The 20,921-nt window shown below is 37.8% G+C and overlaps 1 protein-coding gene and 1 long non-coding RNA gene across 6 annotated transcripts in view; one reads left to right on the top strand and one right to left on the bottom strand.

The window, feature by feature from the left end:
• Positions 1-401: 401 nt before the first annotated feature.
• LOC147170756 (uncharacterized) lies at positions 402-11,660 on the bottom strand. 2 transcript variants are annotated; one of them, XR_015095561.1, is made up of 5 exons: positions 11,471-11,660; positions 11,200-11,339; positions 10,681-10,807; positions 10,449-10,597; positions 402-546 (listed from the first exon to the last, which is right to left on the bottom strand). It is a non-coding gene; the product is annotated as an uncharacterized LOC147170756 (long non-coding RNA). The 2 variants fall into 2 exon arrangements; XR_015095560.1 differs by lacking the exon at positions 402-546 and having other exon boundaries at positions 8,676-10,597.
• The window catches only part of sphkap (SPHK1 interactor, AKAP domain containing), a 118,566-nt gene continuing 98,121 nt past the window's right edge, over positions 477-20,921 (top strand). For 2 of the 4 annotated variants that reach the window (XM_086080375.1, XM_086080373.1), the window contains exon 1: positions 11,999-12,138. The gene's annotated coding sequence lies outside the window, so the exon portion shown is untranslated. Of the gene's footprint in view, positions 603-1,332; positions 1,425-11,998; positions 12,139-20,921 lie in introns of those variants that run through there. The other 2 variants (XM_086080374.1, XM_086080378.1) reach the window with 2 other exon arrangements.

The following is a 20,921-nucleotide window of genomic DNA, read 5'->3' as shown; positions in this document are numbered from 1 at the left end:
TACTTTTGGATTACTCCAATACCAAATATACTACTCAACACACCAACTATCAATACGTCTAGGTATGTATCTTTTTAAGTTACAATAACATGACAATGACAAATTACCTAATCAGTAAGCAATAATTATTTCTGCTGCCCACATAATATTGGTTCTAAACGCTGGACCTGAAAATAATTCCTGATAATACTGGCTTTGCTACAGGACTCAAGCATCAATAGCAAGTTTAGCCTTGTGTCCAGTCGGTACCAAGTAGTGGAAAAAAAGGCTTATCTGAACAGAAGCAGACACACTTTGGCCAATTACAGTTCGATTGATTTCCTGTGAGTGTAGACTGGACAACAAGTAGGTTTACAGGAGATTTTGGTCTATTGAATGCACTATTATTACATGTAATACATGCCGTAGCCTGAAGGTGGCAGTAGTGTGACACAGGTAGGGTTGATTGATGAAACTGATGTTTCTTCTGCCTGCATGTTCTGTTTTGTGTTCCCGAGTCTTCTTGGGGAACTTCAGTAGACTGAGGCTGAGCCTCGTGTGCCGCACCTGCAAATAATGAAAGTCAGATGTGTCTTCAGGCACAGCTGAAGCGGAAAGAAGAGGTTAGATTATTTTATTGTGCACCTCCGTTGTTTGTCCAGTAGTCTTACGTACTTGTACTTACCGTATGTTCATTTTTAGGGTAAAATAAGTATTTCCATGATATCTGCTCTCTAGTGTTTCGAGTTTAGAAAATCATTTCTGTTTTTGGTGTCGTCCCTCCACCTCTTTCAGTTTAATTTTTGTATTTGATATGGTTTCTCTTTGACCTTTTGTCAGTTTGTTTTTGGTTTGTTACTCGACATTGTTTGTCATTGTGTGACCTGCTTCTTTGGCTAAGTAAATTCAGTTTTAGTGTTAATTTTATTTCATGCGTTTGCTTTTGGGCTCCAAGAATAATTGTTTACACTTCTTTTAGTAAGCTAAACATAAACTCCCGCAGTTCTACTTGTTTCTATAGAGCAGAGAGAATATCACTGCCGTCACGTCACGTTTGTCACTTTTTTACTCGCGACTGCCACTTCTGGCCCAAAGCGTAACTGCAGCCAGAGGCGTAGCTTGCCATTAGGCAAACCAGGCAATTGCTTGGGGCCCCAGAGCAACAGATTTCCCACAAACCGCATATCTTATTATTTCACATTACGAGTGCCAATGTGCAATGACAATTGACCGTCTCAAATTCCCAAAAGGGTCCGGTGAGCCAAACTCGCCCCTCCCCCACTTGTTGCTTATCAGTCACAGCGTGCGTGCGCTAGTGTAAACAGATAGAGTGACAGGAGATTTTCGGACAAGACTGACAGGATGGAGAGGAGAAATCCATCTGGGAGTGAAACACGAAAGAAAAAAAGAGGGAGAAGAAAAAAGTAAACAAGACAGCGGTGACTGTAAGTAAGAGTTGTTTATGACTGTCTGTGTTAGGAGAGACTTAAGGGCTGGCTTTCATTTCAATTGAGCACAACAGTGTGAGATGACTGAATCTTGAACATATAGCCTAATAACTGCTTTTGCACAAGCCAAATCAAGGAAGCACCACTTTTGAAAATGGCTTGAACATATGTTGAATCGATGTTGAATCAACCTTAAATCAACCAAGTTTGGACTTTTGCGCAGTTTAATAACTTTAATATTGAATGTACAGTGCAGGCCATAAGTTTGGACACGCTTTCTTATTCAACGCATTTGCTTTATCCTCATGGCTGGTTACTTTGTAGATTCTCACTGAGGGCATCAAAACTATGACGTGGAGTTATGTACTGTGGTGGATACCCCCTACCACCTGCACCTGCCATTGTTCAAGACTGGAGGGGGGAATGTATTTGTTGAATGATTTGTTTGGAGCATTTATTTTTGTTAATTTTGTTTAAATGCACTTTAGTTTTCACTTGTTAGTGTTGATATAGTTGGTCCACCCCTATTTAAGCCGCCTGAGTTGTTTGTGTTATGTTAGGTTGACCTCTTTTAAATTGGGCCCAAAACTTGAGCTATTAATTGATGTTGGTTTGTTTTTGTTAAAGATTTTTGCTCTGATTTGATTAAATGGAATCTTTTTTTGAAGTGCCCGTGTCCTTGGTCCACTACAGTACTTAACCAAAAAAAAAAAAGGTGAAAGAACTGAAAACATGTTTTATATGATAGATTCTTCAAAATAGCCATCCTTTGCTCTGGTTACTTTTTGGCATACTTTTGGCATTCTTACATCTGGGAACTCCTTAATTTTTTTGGGGAAAACCCTTCCGGATGATGACTACCCTTTGAAGCTCATCAAGAGAATGCCAATAATGTGCAAAAAAGTAATCAGAGAAAATGATTTATATTTATTTACATATTTATTTGATTATTTTCACCTTTTTTGTTGAGCACATAACTCCACATGTGTTCGATAGTTGTCGTCATAGTTTTGAGGCCTTCAGTGAGAATCTACAATGTACATAGTCTTGAAAATAAAGCATAGTATTGAATAAGTAAGTGTGTCCAAACTTTTGGCCTGTGCTGTATTCTATTTCTGGCCCCTATGTGCACTTTACTATTGTATTACTGTTTTTATTTTGTTTCAACAAGTTATTTGAATGAAACACAATTCATGTTGATTATTTAAGATGCAGATGTGCAATTTAACAACAGGGCCCCCAATTCCTTCTTGCTTGGGGCCCCTTGCTACGTCACTGACTGCAGCATCTGTGTCAGGTTCGTTCATGGTGCGCGTGCGAGTACATGCACGATCTTAAGTGCACACCACATGTCCGCTACTCCGCAGGGACGTGCAAGATGTCACCCTCCACCACACCACCCCTCCCCAAAGAAACTGTGGAGTGTAAGGAGAGCAAGCCATTGTTACTGCAGTGTTTATGTAAAAGTAACAATAAATGACTTCAATAGCCTGCCAAAGACATTTCCCATTGTACGGTATAGCATTAAGCTAGCACACTTACGCAGGCTAATGGTAATGACAGTGAAAGTACTTTGAATAAACATTTATGACAAACAACTTGAAGCAGTAACACTGCCAAACTAAAGTGCGCATTCAGGGAGGGTAGGATAAAAGAAAAGAAAAAAACCCCAGATGGAAATCAAAACAGATTTGCACATAAGGGAAAATGCTGCTTGTGCCACAATAAAATATGAAAATAAAATATGTTGCGTGTTCAGCATGATGCTCTTGAGCAGAGTCGATTCGAATTCTGATTTGAATGCTTCAATGAGTGGGGATTCAATTTTAAAGAAGTGATCAGCTAACACTTTCAAATTCCTGGATAAACATGATTTTGGTGCGGTAAAGAGAAGCTAAAAGAAGATGTGAACGTGACACTCCTGGGGTTGAGAAATTCCATCACGTGTGATCACAACACATTTTCAAATGCATCATTTCTCATCATTCTGTGTATGCCGAAAGTTGGGGGTTCGCTGTGTGATGCGGTTGTTGGTCTTGACATCCTTAATGAGACTTTGTCCTTGGACTCATCCCGACGTGAATAAATAAGGCACGGAGAAACAGACAATGAAAGGAAAAGTAGGTGTGGTTGTAGTCGAAACAAATTGACTTTTTCTCATGAATAATAATGTCTCCATGGATAACTTAAGTTATTCAGACACACAAATCTCCCATCTTGAATGAAATACTTTATTTTTATATACTTCAGTTATGATGATGTGCAGTTTCAAGCTAAGCGAGTGTTATAAGATTCTATGTTCAGTCCATTTCAAACCAATAATGATGCACATTCGTGGCAGCTTTGTTATAAGCTGTACAGTATATAGAAACGAACCACCATAAAACTATATAAATATATATATATAGTTATATATATATATATATATATATATATATATATATATATATATATATATATATATATATATATATATATATATGCTAGAGGTACTACTGTATGTCTAGTTAACACGTGAAATACTGGTCTTTATCTTGTGAAATGGAACTTTAAATTTAGAGACTCAGTCGATTAATAACGGAACTGTTTTCAATTGTGGGTGGTACCGCAGTTTGGAATTATTTTTTTAATTATTGTTTTGAATAAAAATGAAATGAATGTGAGCAAAGACACAAAGTTGAAATGATGACAGGCTGCAGTGTGAGTCAGATGTAGGCGTAATCTTAAAATAGAATCTTTGACATCTTTCGTGTTTTTAGGAGAGCCATTCACCATACACACTCGTACAAATTGCTTAACACATTTATGAGACAACCTGTCCCTATTTGTCTCAGAGGCCATCCAGATTTAAGAAGTGCTTTAATGTGGACTCCTTCATTTTCATTGAACGTCACCTTTTTATACTCGCTCACTAGACTTTGCTGAGTCAGTTAGAATTTAATCAAGTATAATGTTTAACCACCAAAATAAAGTTTTGTGTTCAGGTATGCAAGTAAATATAATCTCACATCTTAACATGACAGTGTTTTTTTTGTTTGTTAATGCATATACTGTAGATAGGCTACTGTGGAAAATGGCACATTTGACAATTAATGGATAACAAAAATACTTTCCCCAAATATTATATATTCAAATTCCCCAAAATGGTAAACTCGACTTGGCCTTGAACGAAAATGAAGACACGCACGTTTTTACGCCGAACGTACATGTGCCTGTTTACGAAAATAGGGCCCAAGGTCTACACAGTTCAACAGCTTGTTTAAATCCTACGTATGGATCTACAAATTAATGGATGTATGAATGAATCTGATTACAATAAATTAATGAATTAAATGTAAATATAAATAATTTGCATTCAACTGGCCTGCTTTAATAGCCTTCACATTAAATGCCAGTTAATTGTAAAATAATTTTACTCTTTTCTCCAAAGCTGCACCAGAGGCCCGACTTATATGATATATTATATTGTGCACATTATGGCCTCGATAAGGGAATGAAAGGGGAAAGCTTGAAGCAAACTGGAGAAAGATCTGGTGAGGGGGGGGGGGGAGCTCCTGTCTGGAGCCTTTCATTCCTCACAAACACACTTTGAAATACACGCGAGCAAAGTCATTTTAATTTTGAGAAAGTCAAAATGTTAAAGTTCCTCCTTTGCCTGCAGCCAAGAGAGCATCTCGGTGATCCCGCGCTCATCCTCTCTGATAGAGCGAAGAGAGTCATGCATAGCTGCCGGCTTCCAAGGGAAGATAGCCAAGCGTGGCATAAAGAGATATGCAAAAAGACCCACAAGCAAATATTTCGAAAAGTTAAGACGCGTCTCTCTGAGACACATTACGATCGGCTGCGTTGCGCCGTAAAATGTCGGTTCAAATAGTGACAATATTGGCAACACAACATCATTATGTGCTTTTGCTTTCAAAAGACAATTGTTGAGTCTGTTGCCATCTGAGTGACCCAGAAACCGGTTTACTATGTGTATTTATGAACTAGCCAATTCTAGTGATAATAAGACTATGAGACTCAAAATTTCACCTTTTACTTTCAGGCATTTACTTCTCTTCTTATTGGATACTCAACTATAACTTTTGAAACATACGCATTGACAATAAAGGCTGAATATTTAGTTGCAATAATAAATTGACAATACTAAAATTGCCCATTCCTCTCAAGCATCTAGTCTCTTTCATTGTTTTGTTTGTTTCAGAGATGCACTCTCTTTAGTCTGCTCTTTAGCAGGTAAAATACATGCTCTATAGGGTTTAAGTCAGTAGTTTGACTTGGTCAGTATTCAAACCGTGCACTTCTTGCCCCTGACAAACTGTTTTTTTGTTTCACCAGTGTGTTTTGGATCCTTAGCTTGCAGCACGTTGAAGGATATCCCAGAAGGAGCCATGCATGCCAAAGCCGTGACATCACCTCCACTTTCACAGATGAGCTTGCAGGTTTAGGATCATGAGCAGATTATTTGTGGTGGGTTTTCTCTGGATGTCTCCCATAACACTAGAAAAAGTCACCATATTTGTTGATACTCACATTCTAGAAAAATAGTTAACTCAGAGAGAGAAAAAAAACCTAACTAAATATAGCAACACAGAAGCTAAGGGTTCTGGCCCGTCAGCAGTCCAGACCCGTCTCCCATTAAAAATGTGTGGCACATCATGAAGTACAAAATACAACCATGGACTGTTGAGCGACATACATTTTACTTCAAGAAGAATGTAACAAGATTCCACCTAGAACACATTAAGCTTCAACAATGAGCGTCCTCAGCTCCTAAATGCTTATTGAGTGTTGTTAAAAGGAAAGGTGATGTAACACAGTGCCCCTATCCCAGCATTTGGAACGTGTTGCAGGCATCTAATTCAAAATGACAAATATTTGAAAAACAAAAACAGAAAAACAATAATATTATCAACGTGAACCATGAATATCTTGCCATTGGCAATTGAATATATTTTGAAAAGAGTTTGCAAATCATTGTATTCGGTTGTTTTTACACAATGTCCCAATATCATTAGAATTGGGAATTTACACCGTTTTGCTGTCTACAGCCAGGTCGGCATTGCAAATTAACCTGGACAAATAAAACTTACGCAAATACATTTGCATCATTGATTCAAGTAATGCTATTTATGAGGAGTTTGGTGTTGCCGTTGCTGCAGATAAACACATTTAGATACACTTCACCAGAACCCACATTACATCTTCTCCCACTTCAATGGTCTTTCTAATGCATTTAAATCAATTCTAATCATAACTGACACAAGGCATTGATTTGTTTGCATGCCTCAAATTTTGAAAGACAATTCAAAAGAGAAGCCTGTCATGTAAGAATTATATCGCCATTTAATAAAAGAGATTATTCCCTGATTACATCAAACTGAGTTCCATGTGCCCAAACAGATTTAAATAACAAGAGGCCAGACTATTTATCATTCTAATCAGATACAAAGTAACCACAGTGCATTAAAATACAATTAAACCTCTAAGTAACCTTCTTTCAGGCTGATTCCTTCAAAATGACATTGGAAGATTTAATGTGCATTTTTTGTTGACAATGTTCACATAGTTGAATATAGACCATCACAAAAGGTAACAAAGCACATAGCTGAGTGTGAAGCCCTGCAGTACACTTTCAGCCGGGTTGACCCAGAAATGCTCAGGCAAATGATAATAACAACAACAAAGTCCTCCACGTGCACCCTTGAACCAACTGTAACCTCCTTCAAAGAAACGTTTTAACTTTAGCTGCCCGGGGTCATCCTTACATCTTTTTAATCACTTGACTTAGCGAGGACTATTCCCTAATGCATTGGAAAATCACACTCGGGCAGGATGTGAAAAAATAAAAAACACGCGCCCTTGACATATTCCAAACTTCTATACATCATATGTGTTAGCTATACCAGTGAATTGGTGTAAGTAGTACTTTTATTTTAATAAGAAAAGTGTCCAACACATTGATTAGATTTATTTATATATATTTATTATTACACATTTAATAAATACAATTTAAAAGATCAATTAAAACTACGGTGAATACTGAAAAATCTGTCTGTCAGAAATAGAATGAAGATGGGCCATTACACATTTTGAATACATGTGTATTATCAGAATTTCTTAGTCATAGCATTTATGAACTTGTTGATTAAAAAAAGGAAGAGGGCAATACAAACAAGGGAGTATTGGATTCTGTAATCAATGAAATAAAACAAATTGAGTTCCAACAACAACAAAAATGATGAAGATTTTTTTTTTTAAATATCAAGTTTTTATTATTATTATAATAATTTTTTTAGATATTAAATCGTAACAAGTTATTCTGAATAACATTGCATTTGTGTAATATGGATCCACCCGTTTTCATCCATGTCAGGGACCTGCTGTCGACTGAAAATGACGTCACAGTGCCCAAGGGCTCAGCTTGTGAACATCACGGTTGACTTGTTTTCTAGTATTGGCAGTGCAAAGCAAAATGGCCGCCCCCTTATATGGATAAAAACGGGAATGCAATATTAATCAGAATACTGTGTTTAGACGAGTGGGGGCACATGAACATATTATTACAAACACAATTTTTAACTGACACTGGAAGGCATCTGACTGATTAGCAATTCAATACATTAATTTGACCATGCACATGATCACAAACAGAAAGCAGCAGAAATCAAACGATTTGCATGTTCATGAAAAATGCCAACAAGTTGCATATTTAGCTGCATTTTTTTTCCCAGCTGCGCAAAAATGTTAATGTTTTTTTTTTTTTTAACCAGTACAAACCAACAAAGAAACCTCATGACATGCATGTACATCATGCTGCCTGCCAACAGAAACATACAATAATTCATACATAATTACAACAATAAAGTACGAATAAAACACTATAGTATCTCCATTCAAATAGTCAAATGGAATGGACTGGATTGTGTTCAAAGTTACGATTTTCCATGTGTGCATATAGGCATTTTTGGTTTTTTTTATCATCAAAATTTCAAAATCGGAAATAAAATCCAGAATGTTTGTGGTGTTGGAATGTTTTGTGCTGAAAAGAAAGATTTGCCTCCAGCTGAGACCCAGTTTTGAACACTTTGGCTGTGACACTTCTTGGCAGCTGGCAAACTCAGTTTTACTGGCTACTACTAATCTGTATATTTTCCAAAAATGACAAACAAACCAGTGCCTTAGAAAAAAATATTTTTTTCCAAAATCTTTTATATATTTTTTTACATAGAATGAAATGAGGCAATATTTTATATATTTTTTTACATAGAATGAAATGAGGCACTTTGGATGTGGACATAATGTGACATATATTTTCCTTAAATTAGTTCCATAATTTCTCAGTTTGTTTTGTTCCCCGAGGCAAAGGAAGACAGATGCATAATGGCTTCATTAACACGGGCGCGAGCAGCAGCAGCAGATGAAGTGGGAGATTTGGGATTTAAGGACTGATTGGTCTGATTGTAGCTCTTTTTCCCTCAAGACTGACCAGATGCATATTTGAAAACACAGCAAAGGAATTCTTTAAATTTTAATGCCACCACTATTAATGGATCAGATGCTTATAAAAGCATTTTAATGGACTTGTCTTGCAAAACATGTCCTCTCTTGGCAACATGTGCCCCAAATATGAGCTCCGGGGCAATTCTTCAGCCTGTCATTATGCGTTCTGTGTCCTTCATTTGGCCACAATCACTTTTTATGCACCCCATCAACAAAAGCATGGAGACACTAGTTAGATTTTGATTGCATTATTTAAATCTTGCAATTGATGGCAACATTTTGAGCAGCAGCTGATGATCTTTGATGCTCACAAACCCCAGCTGCTCTGAGCATTAGTAACAGTTGCGAGTAGCTTGAGGTCATCAGCAGATTGTGTGGATGTGATTAACCTTCCTCCACTCACTGTCTTACCCCAAATGTTTCCACAGTGGGTTACATTTAACACAAATGTAGAAACCCTGAGAAGCTTCACTCTCTGTCAATCCACAGCAGGTAAAATGATTAAAACAAAAACAAAACACGAGACAACATTTAAACACACAGTTTAAGAATCAATTAGCAGATTGGCTCAAGAATCAAATGTGTTGAGGTTTGGGTTTTATTTTTTCTCCATGAATGTCAACATAAAGGCCTATTAACATCCTTGCACTTAGTTGGTTGTTTTGTTGAACTCATCAACAAAAACCTAATTCATCCCAGATAATAATAATAATAATAATAACTAGACTAAGTCCAATTTCTTCAGAAATTGCGTGGGAATGTTGGAAACGGAATGCTAATAGCTGAATGCTAAGCTGAATGCTTATGAAGTAAATTGAAAGATAAATTATGTGAAAATTACATAAGTATTAATTGTAGTTGAAAGATAAACGAATAAAAAGAACACTTGAACCCGGGACGCGTGAATTTTTGAAGCAAGTTGAAGTTTATACGGAAAAGTGTTATTTGAAAGTACCCTCCATTCATTTAGATGGAAAAGTGGAACTAATGATATCCAATGGAAAATAATGCAAAACAAATTCACTCAATAGCACCACCTAGACATGCAGTACCCAACATTCATTTAGATGGAAGAGTGGAACGAATGATATTTAATGGAAAAATGCAAAAAATAAATAAATAAATCACTCAATAGCGCCACCTAGGCATGCAGTAACCTCCATTCATTTATATGGAAACGTAGAACTGTGATAATCAGTTGGTATACATTTATATCCCTTAGCATAATTGCCATGGATATATTTGCAATGTACAGTCAGAGGTAGAATTTGAACCTGCGACCTGTTACTGGACAATCACAAATTTTATATCTGTTCTAAATGTACAATAAAAAAATTCTAGGCTTTCATACTCTTGGTAACAAAAGTGGGAAAAAACTGTGAAACTAATAGAAATAATTCAAATGAATTTTTGACGTCTATAGCCGTCAATGGCAGTGAATGAGTTCATATGGGCTAGCGTGCTTAGCACACAACATGTAGCATGGCCTGTAGAGTAAAAGTCACCGTCCCAACTTACATTTTCAGAGTGAACAATGTCAATGGTGACTTGAGTGGTAATTTGAGCCCTCTGTAACATGCAACTTGTAGACAGTCCCCAACTTCGACCCCCTGCGAGCCGGCCGGCTGAATGAGTTGTTATTGGCCACTTTCATCCCCCGCTTTCCGCTGTGGACACAAATCTTTAGTAAGTCCTCCGTGGCTCTACTGCTTTTGAAGAAGTGCTTCTTTGCTATACGGCGTAATTCCACCTTTGATGTCCGCCGTGGGACGCAATAATTCTTCGTGAGTGTCTTTGTTGTCATTAGCGCCATGTCATATACGTTTCACGCACGCGACACATCACGATGATCACGTGACTATCCAAAATGGCCGATACTGTAATTAATGCAAAAATATTCATAAAAAGTGCTATCAAATCATAATCGCTCAACATAAATTGACAATTTTTTCAGGGAATATTTTAAATGAACCATTTCAAAGAATAGCTTCTTAGTTTTTCATAAGTCTTGTATTCCTTTAAGTGAAAATGCAATATTGGGATATATACCGTAGTCTTTCTTTAAAATGATCTGTCAGGAAATTTTATGCATCAAAAGTACTAATGGTATCAATACTTGGTATCAGTATTAGTGACAAATGAGTAGTAAATTACAATTAAAATACAATGAGGAGTTGTATTTTTGTATTTGTATAATAATAATAATAAGAATAATCATCATCATCTGTATTTTCACTGTTATTACAATAAGCATAAAAAAAAAACCAACCTCGAAATTCCCGATTACATGCCAGCTTCTCTGTCTGTGTTAATCAGTTGTATCCCGGAAAGTAAAAGCTGCTTTGGCCTGTGTAGTAGTCCTGTTAAGAGTTCACCGTACAGCCTCCTAATCTGCTTATTGTAGATGCACTGTCGAGAAAGTAAGCATTAAATTACAATGACTAAGTCACTTACAACAGATGGCCTTTTATGTCGTGTACACAAATGCTAGCTAGCCATCTAAAAGAGCTTTCTTCAGTTGGACAAAAAACAACTCCTACCACTTTATTGCTTTCAAATGTGTCCACGTGTCCCTACTCGCTCCCGAAGTGCGGTTCTTGTCACGCCAGAAGCACTGACTTACTTTGTTTGGATAAAGCGGAGGCTCAATTTAATGCGAAAACGCGGCAGAGAAATCTATGTATTTAAGCGAGGCCCGTGTAGGACGGCGCTGCGCATACAAGTCGTTACTACAAAGACCAAGATTCCTTGCGAGTGCAAATAAGCGAAGAAGAGGAAAAGGAGACAAAGAAGAGGTAACCCAAAAGGGTAAAAGAGGTAACCCAAGGGGCTTATTCAGATTTTTAGAACCCGCAATTAGAGCATATTCGGGTTATTGCGCGTGTTTACATGGCCTTTCAAAACCCGAATATGGCCAATAATCTGGTTTTAAAAGGGTTTTTGCCTGCATGTAAACGTCGTCAATGTCTTGACACACAACACCTCACAGTTGAATGTGACTTCCTCCCTAGTGAGCTGTTGCTGCTTAGCACCCACTCGACTCAGCGGGGATTAGGCACACCGAGACGTACACACAAACATACGCAGACACACAATGCAATGCAATCGAAGCAGCAAGTGAGCAAGAACAGGAACGATTTACAGATGCACAAACAGGTCTAAAGCTGACTCTCCACTAAGGAAATGGTCTTGCGCCTCATGACGCTTGGTGAGTGCCTTTGGAGTTCTTTTCATAATCCTTTGCTACAGCATAAAGGTTTGTGTGACTGTATCATGCTAAGTAAGCGCCGTATGCCTATAATACTGTAGTACTCATTGACGTGTCTGGTGAGTGTTGATGTGTTGCAATAGTAGCTCCAGTTTGATGGTGGCTCTTTAGCTTGAAGACATACTGTATAGTAGCATCATGATTACTTGGTAAATTGAGTAGCAAGCCTCAACATATAGCGCTAGGTTGACAGATGACAGTAGGTTATGTTATACTTAGAGTTTTGGTGAGAACAGATGTTGCTGTAGAAGTGAGTTTGCTGACTCTGGGTTTTCACAGACATATGAGAAACTTCGGTCCAAGTAGCTAACGTCTCTCCAGGTCCAGATGCAGTGTTTTCAGATGACTTAACCCTTAGGGGTGTTTTCGTCGTTTAGTTTGGTAAATGCAATAATTTTGTACTGCACTTTCTCAAACAAAAACCTCTGAATTCATACTATTTTTTGTTTAAAATAGTATGAATATTGAACAAAACTACAATTATGTTAAACTGAATTTAAAATCAACAAAAATTTTGAATAACCAATTAATATTGTTTCTAAATTGATGAAATAAATGTAAGCAACATTTGCAGGTCTTTTTTTTAAATATTTTTTATAACTGAGTTTCAAAAAACGGAACCATTTAAAACATATTTTTCTCCAGGTAGTGTCAAACACTAATAAACAAAATGAAATAACATTTCTCCTTTCATTGCACTTCTCCCTCCCTTGTTTTTATTTCATCAACAATGTTTAAAACATTATCACATTACAACCAATGTTATGGAAGATTTAAATAATAAACATCCCTCCATCCATCATCTGAACCTCTTATCAATTAGTGAAAAAAAATCAATGTAAATATCCAAACACCCCCCATTGCCTTTAGGCTATTATTGATCAATGGTACTATATTATTAACATTTTACCAGTTTTAAACAGTGTATCCTGCATAATGACAGCACTGATTTTAAAGGACCTCTTCCATTTGCTAATGTGTCTTTAGTGTATTTAGCTGATGATGAGTTACTATGTCATTGTTTAATACCGTCTTCTTATCTTTTTACTTCTGGAATGTTGTTTGATGACACTATATTGTGAGCGTGTTAGTGTTAATTTTATCAGCCATTTTTTAATTGAGTTTTTCTCAGTTTTAGTCCAGGTTCATTCACGCTTGTTAGTTTTCAACATAGTTAGTCAACTTTATCTTGTTTTTATTGAGTTCATTGTTAGTCAACTATAAATCTAGCATTTTTGTCTTTATTTTAGTCCAAGAAAACAATTTTATTCGTCTAGTTTAAGCGGAACCCCAACTGTAATGAGAAGTTTGCTCTATATTATTTATTTGGTTGTTATTAGCATAACTATGGGATTCATTTTTCAAAAATGATTTCCAGTTAACTACATTTTGTAGAAACTTTATTTGGACGCATGCCGCCATTGTTATTTACGTCGCAACGTATTCAGTGCATAGTGGCGTAGAATGGCGGCTGGCTCTCTGCCGAGCAATGTGAAAGAAGAAAGAAAGAAAGCAAGTTAAGTCTCCGTAGCGTTCCTAAAGGGACGATCAAAATTCTTGAATGCGTTTGGTGACGAGAGCACGGCCTGGAGGAGAATGACTCTCTCGATCGCATGTTGTTTCTTTAGGAACGCTACGAGGCTTACCTTGCTTTCTTTATAGGCGTTTCACTTTGCAAGGTAGAGAGCCAGCCACCAGTCTACGTCACTACACACTGAATGCGTTGCGACGTAAAAAAAAACAATGGCGGCGTACGTCCAAATAGAGTTTCCACAAAATCTATTCAACTGTAAATGATTTTTGAAAAATTTATATCTCATAGTTATGTTAGTAACAACCAATATAGAGCAATCTTGTTATTACAGTTGGGGTTCCTTTTAAGTCAACAAAAACTGTCAACATTTTAGTGTATTTTTAGTCAGTACAATCATTATACCTCTTTGTATATTTTTTGTAATCATCCTCTTTTTCTAATCAGTTCATTACTTGCACAATTTAAAATGGAAAAAATGATCCCAATAGTTTGACATGAACAAATATTCTGAATGGCATATGCAAACATTTATTAAATGCTTTGCTTTAATGCCTGTAATTATGTTTATTGCTCAAACACAACCTGTGCTATCTTTAATGTAACCGTCCGCTGTCAAGCTAAAGGATCATCTACGCTCAAAATTAATAGTGTGATTAATCTGCGTTAATACATTTTTTGTGATTAATAAATTAGTTAATGCTTTAACTTTGATAGCACCAGTTACATTATAACTATAATTCACTTTTTTTAACCTTTCACTGTGAATCTGCACATCCTGTCTTTCCCATTTGTTTGTGCATCTTGCACTCTTTAGCTGCAGATTTGAAAGGGGGTGTGTCACTGTGTGTCACATGACAGCGTCACAGTGACAGATTAGCAGAGACGAGATTTTACAAAATCATAAAATTTTTGCCTCATTTTGTTCATGAACTAAAATATCCATAGACTTTAGTCCCGCTTTTATTAAATAAAGTACAATTTCGCCTCATCTTCATTAATCGATGAAAATGAATACTGATTTAGTCGCAATTATTGTTTATCAATGAGGTTTTTAGCCCAGTCTAGTGTAGTTTTAGTTCGGTGAAAAATGTGTGTTGACGAAATTATTTTTGTTTTGTTTTCGTGGACGGAATTAACACTAGAGCGTGTCATTTGGGATAACATACTGTATATTTGACACTGATTTAGGACTGTGGATGTTTTAGGGACCTTGCTAGTTGAATGTGTTGAAAGTGTTGAAAGTTGTTTTCGTAAACAGTTTTATGGTGGATGGATGCAAAATCATGAAATTATAACAAATCTAATTGGATTAGTCAGGTATGTTTATCTGGGTTTCTACAGCTTCACAAAAGGAAATACTCCCTCCTCATGTTCTGCTAACTTTATTTATTTGTATTTTCCTCTAACTGAATTATGTGTTCCAATATCTACTCTGGCCCTCTTGTGTGAATTTTGCATGTTCTTCCCTGCTTCTTTGAGTACTCTGGCTACTTCCCACCTTTCAAAATGATATATTAAGTTAAAAAATGGGGGCATCTTTTAAATCGTCAAAATATCCAATGTATGCCATATTTGAGCAATGATGAACAATACAGAAATACAGACTCAACAAATGAATGTACGGTATTGTAGAACTATGACCACCTTTGTGTCTTTCTTTTTCCCAAATTCTCAGTTGGTAGTTGTTGCGCCCTTCTCTACAGGCAGCATTAAGTGAGTTGATTCGTGAGCGTAATTACAGAGGAGAAAATACTGAGCAGGCCAATAACAAACTATTGTATTCCCCTTCCACAGCCTGGTTATTATTAGCCTCGGGAACAATGGCATGTACGTCATCAAAGTCCACTAATATGCTCTCCGCTTTCATTGCTCTTGTAACACTGAGTCAAATAACGAGGATACTTTTCTTTTTTTTGTGACTAATCTAAGTTTTGTCTCTGTGTGTTGCAATTGCTCACTTACATACTCACGACTGCATCCATACAGTCAACAATAGGAGGTGCAATGTTTTATTTAAGACCCTGGACACTCAGAAATACAATTCCAGGCTCCATTCACACATCGATAGAGTTTATGAGGCCAACGATCACTAAAAAGTTGCCGTACTGATTTGTGAAAATGGGTCATAACAAAACTCAATTAACTTCAGTGTGCACAAGTTAGCAAAAGACTATTCTGTTTTATTAGTTAGAAAATACACAATATGCGCAAGCTCTAATTTCCTGTCCTTTCCAATTTGATGAGAAATCTTCTTTCCCGAAGACAGACATTCCAAGAGTTGTATTTGAGACCAATCAGCAGATCATGTTTTGTTTTCTCTCTATTTGTTTCCACCTGTAACTAGTCGTTGCAAATTATCTACTGGAAATGTTTACAAATAAGTTTGAATTATTATTATTTACATAATCTTGCTAATGTTGTAAATACATTTGGATTCGGTAAAAATTACTTCTGTAAAAAGGTAAAACAACGTATCCTAGGGTGACCATATTTTCCACATTTCCGAGATACTTAAATGATACTCAGTTTACTCCAAGACGCCATACAGTTGAACTATTTTAACATGTGCTTCCTCTGTATGGCTAGAAAATAAAACAAAAAAACATTACTCTCTTTTGAAGCCTTAAATGTTTTGCTCCGCTATCTTTTTTTTAATGTTTTTACTTTGAGCGGGGTTCGTACCCATCGCCTCTGGTGCGGCGGCTCAACACTTGCCACTCAGCTAAAGTTCTGGGCCACCGTCACAGCCAGTGCAAGGTCGGCCTCCCATTTGCCACAATGAAAAACGGACAATTTCAAACCCGCCCGGAAATAATGTAAGAAAATGAATATCTCCCTGTAAAACAGCCTAATTCCTCACAAAATCAAGCTAGCAATAGCAATACCAAACACCATGTAAAGTGAAACAGTCAGGTAATCGAAGCACATCCACAAAGCCAATCTTTCCTTTTGCACCATTCTTTGTGAAAAGTAGGCGTTGGTCTCCCATCCTTCAAAAGAAGGCGTTTTCCATCAAAAGAATGGCGTGAAAAAGGCTGCGTAGCGATCTGCCTATTTGCGTAAAATACTTTTCTACTGGGAAACTGACTACGCATGTAGCGGTGTGCCTTCAGGAGGATAATTTCTGCAGCATTTTTGCCTGCAGGCCAGACAAAGTAATGAGTCATTAATTGAGGTATGAAAATCACCAAATGTTGGCACTTTTAAACCTATAGGTAGTGTAGGCTTTCTGAAATGAAATAAATAATTAAAATAAATAGAAAAAGCCAAACGGTTTCAACTTTCATGTCAGCCTGGGGTAAGCAGTGCCTACCTTGCCTATCCTGACCGCACGTCACTGACTTGTTGTGATTGACTGGCAACCAGTAGGGTGTAACCTGCCTAACCGAAGTCATCTGGTTTAGGCTCTAGCTTCCTGCAACCTTTAACAGTATGAATGTTAAAAAAATATAAATAAATGTTTTCAGACTTTCCTGTTTGTTTTTGAATGTTGACCAGATTTCTATCAAATCTGTGGGACCACTTGTCAGTGCAAATTCATCACACACACACACTATCTTCCTGACAAGTGACAACTATTGATTGTTTTTTAGGGGGGTTTTACAAATAGAATTGTCTTATATCAGTGGTTACCCAGGGCCTGATTTAATCTTGTATTGATCTTTAGATTATAGAACCGTTAATCTCAATAACACTGCTGTCCAAGCGGACAAACATGATTTTGCTTCAGTTCATTGACTTTGGCAAAAACATTCGTTAATGCCATCTGCTATCGTCTGAGGTTGGTGCTGAGGTTGAATTCTGAGGTGCCACGGTTCTTTAAATGACCATTCATCTTACACTCACACACACAATACGCAGCAGTATGTGAGTGAGGTCACAAGCATAATGTGAATAAGAAGTGTATTTTTGTGTGTCCAGTGGTGGGAGATTACAGTAATGGCAGTTTGGCATTAGAAACATACTGTATGTCATCCTATCACTTTTTGTGATACATAATGTATACAAATATATTGTAATGTGCATTGTTGATATGCATACGATTGGCTACTACAGATAATGGAGAAGATTGTACAGAAAAAAAGACATAGAAGACGTGGTCACGTATAGTGTAGTGAAAGTCCCAAGATTTTCGTACCTGCTTGTATCTGCAAGCGTACCTTCCCGCCACAACGTGTGTTTACTTTTGTTCTTTTTGTGGCCCGGACACCTTATCTACACTTAGGAGGTGCTAAGAACCGTGTAGACAAAAGTGATAATGTGCCAAATGTAATGGTGTGTATGGAGGTGGTGTGGGTTTTAAATGGATGATGAAGGGAAAGGAAAGAGGGTGATGAGACAGGTGAACGAAAAGGAGGCGAGTCTGTAGCGTGTGAGAAATCCCACTTGTAATCCTGTTAGAGAGGCCCAGATCAAGTTGGCATTGATGCTGCACCTCTGAGGAGATTTTCCTCCATGCTTTTGAAAAGGTCTGCAACAACACACCTTAGATTTCCTCTAATTGAATCCTTTTTCACTGTCACAGTCGACCTGTTTCTTCTGTGCCCGTGTTACTCAAGTAATTTACTTTGAGATTAAGTCAATTTGTTGCTTTGCCGATATGACCATACTGTACTGCAGTGCTGGAGAAAAACAAGAACAAAACTTGGAACTAGTCTCCAAGCATGCATCCATACATACTGCTACTCTATTGGTACACGGGCTAGCAATTAGCATTCATGTGACAATGTTGCTACCCTTTAAGCAACAAATATCTGAAGACAAACAGCAACACATGTAGACAGATAATATAACAATACTCTCAGGCATATATTCTTCATCCTCTGCAAAGAATGACCTATATTACTGCTGTATGAGAATCCAAGAGAAGAGTCTCTGGCCTATACTGCCCCCATAAGACCAAAGCGTGTACACGCAGCAAAATGTGCATTGAAGAGAAAGTATGACAAAAAAGTTTTATTCCTTTTAGTTCTATTTAATTATGTCATAATTGAATGTTTTCATTAAGTACCGTACAATGTTATAGAATGCTATTTTTCTCAGTAAAAACACACTACAACATTTTCTGCAGTTTTTGGGGGAGGCTGGAACAGAATAACGTCATTGCTATTCATGTCAAAGGGGAAAGATAATTTGAGAGTGTTTTGAGTTACAAGTGTGGCCAAGGAACGGATTATATCATATCTCAAGGCATTGCTGCCAACAGTGCACACCAACCAAAAAAATCAGCAGCACAAAAGCATTTCTATGAAGTTGTCTCCAGGGATCTGAGTTCATGGAACATTAGAGTAAATGGCGTGATGTTTTGGTAATTGGTTTCCATACTTCATTTCTCTCTAATTGTCTTTTCACCTTTCTTTCTGTGCTTGGAGGGTGTGTCTGTGTGTGCCATACTGCCGAAAGGATGGCTTCTGAGAAAATTTTAATTTTGTGAGCTGGCACTATCTTTTAGCGTGAAGACAAATGTATTTCCACAAGAACTCGGTGTTTGAGCATGCACGGACGCCATCAGTGGGTGTTTTGGGATGACTGTGGTCTTATCATAGGCAGCCGAGGAGCCCCTGGATCCCCTGGCTCATCACCAGGAAGCAGATTACCTTCTTCCTTAATCTCTTCTTTGTTTCCTGACGCACAGAGGGGCATGCAATGAGAAAAGTGTTGGAAAGTCAAACCATCCCTAAAAAGATTCACTTGGAGCCAAGCCTGAATGATTTATTGTCTTCGATCAGTGCTGATGGATAGCCTTGTTTCTCGGAAAATAACATGACTTTTGTCCAAACTTCATAAATACTGAGTATAATTATAGCTTTGTTATGCATTGACTTATTTCAATTCATACTTAATTAAAATATTAATGTATATGACTGATGCGTATAGTAAGAATCAATGGGGACGGGTTACTAATAAGCCATGGCTTCTACCCGTCAGCCCTTCTTTTGGATGTCAATGTTGCAAATGATATTATGTGATCGATGTAACCTGTAATAATGTGTCCGAAAATATATTTTTTTAATAAAACAAACAAACAAAACAAAATGGATTTCAGGTGTTTGGAAAAACAGGGTCAGAAATTTGCGCACGCCACATTGATACCAACAGTGGCATAAACAAACGACTTTTGACACTGTGTGACATCGCCCTTTCGAAGCAATGTGAATTGGTAACTTAAATTGTAATGTCATGAAAAGAAGCCAAATGATTCACACACATTTACAGTAACTCAATTTCTCATTAAAGCAAAAAACAAAAATACTTGATTTGGGTCCTCAGTCTTTGTTGTCATACTGAATCTTATTTGTACTTTTTTTTTTTTTTTTTTTCTTTTTTTTTTTTTAGAGCTCAGTATTGTTCATTCGGAAATGTCATCATCATTGCTCTTTTTTTTTTTTTTTTTTTTTTTTTTTTTTTTTAAATATATATATATATATATATACACATATATACATACATATATACATATATACATACATACATACATACCTTTTTTTTTTTTTTTTGTGTGTGTGGGTGAGTATGTGTGTGTGCGTGCGTGCGTGCGTGTGTTTGTTAGCTCACCAGAAAACCTATTAGAAAAAAAAAAATCTTATACCGTTCACCTAAATCGAACACCAGGAGACCCGAGGGGACCGAAGAAAACCAAGGAAGGTGAAATCCAGCACCGACCAGACACCCCCCACCAGAACTCCTCCCCAGCCCAAGAAACATCCAGACCCCAACAAATCCAAAAAACATAAAGTCAGGGAGGCCTCAAGAGACCAACGGAGAGACCGAGAAAAGGAAGGAAGGACAGACGAAGCCGCGTGAGATCCGAGACACCAGCCTCCACCGATTCAATAACCTGAGGAGGAAACAGATTGTGTCTGAGTTTCGGTAGATGCTGGTGTGGTGGATCTGGCATGCATGAAAATCTCCACCAAAGAGGGGAGCCGTCGACCCCCGCCGGAACAGAGCAAGCGCAACACCTCAGGGCCCCCCAGGCCGCGGCAGCGCCAAAGGACGACCCCCGGGCCCCACCAGGGCCACCGGCCGGAGAGCAAACCCAGGAGCAGGAGCGCCCCCCGCCCCAACACGGCCCGCGCCCCCGGCCCAACGCAGCAGGACGGGGCACTGCAGGCCCACCAGGCACCCCACCGGCCCCCAACCCCCGCCCCCCCCCACCACCCCCCGCCCCCCATCCACCCCCCGCCAC

This window comes from Leptonotus elevatus, chromosome 7 (assembly GCF_054856555.1).
Source record: "Leptonotus elevatus isolate MCC_2025b chromosome 7, RoL_Lele_1.0, whole genome shotgun sequence".
Classification (NCBI taxonomy): Eukaryota; Metazoa; Chordata; class Actinopteri; order Syngnathiformes; family Syngnathidae; genus Leptonotus; species Leptonotus elevatus.
Note: the sequence above shows the minus strand (reverse complement) of the source record. Positions and strands in the feature narration are given on the sequence as shown.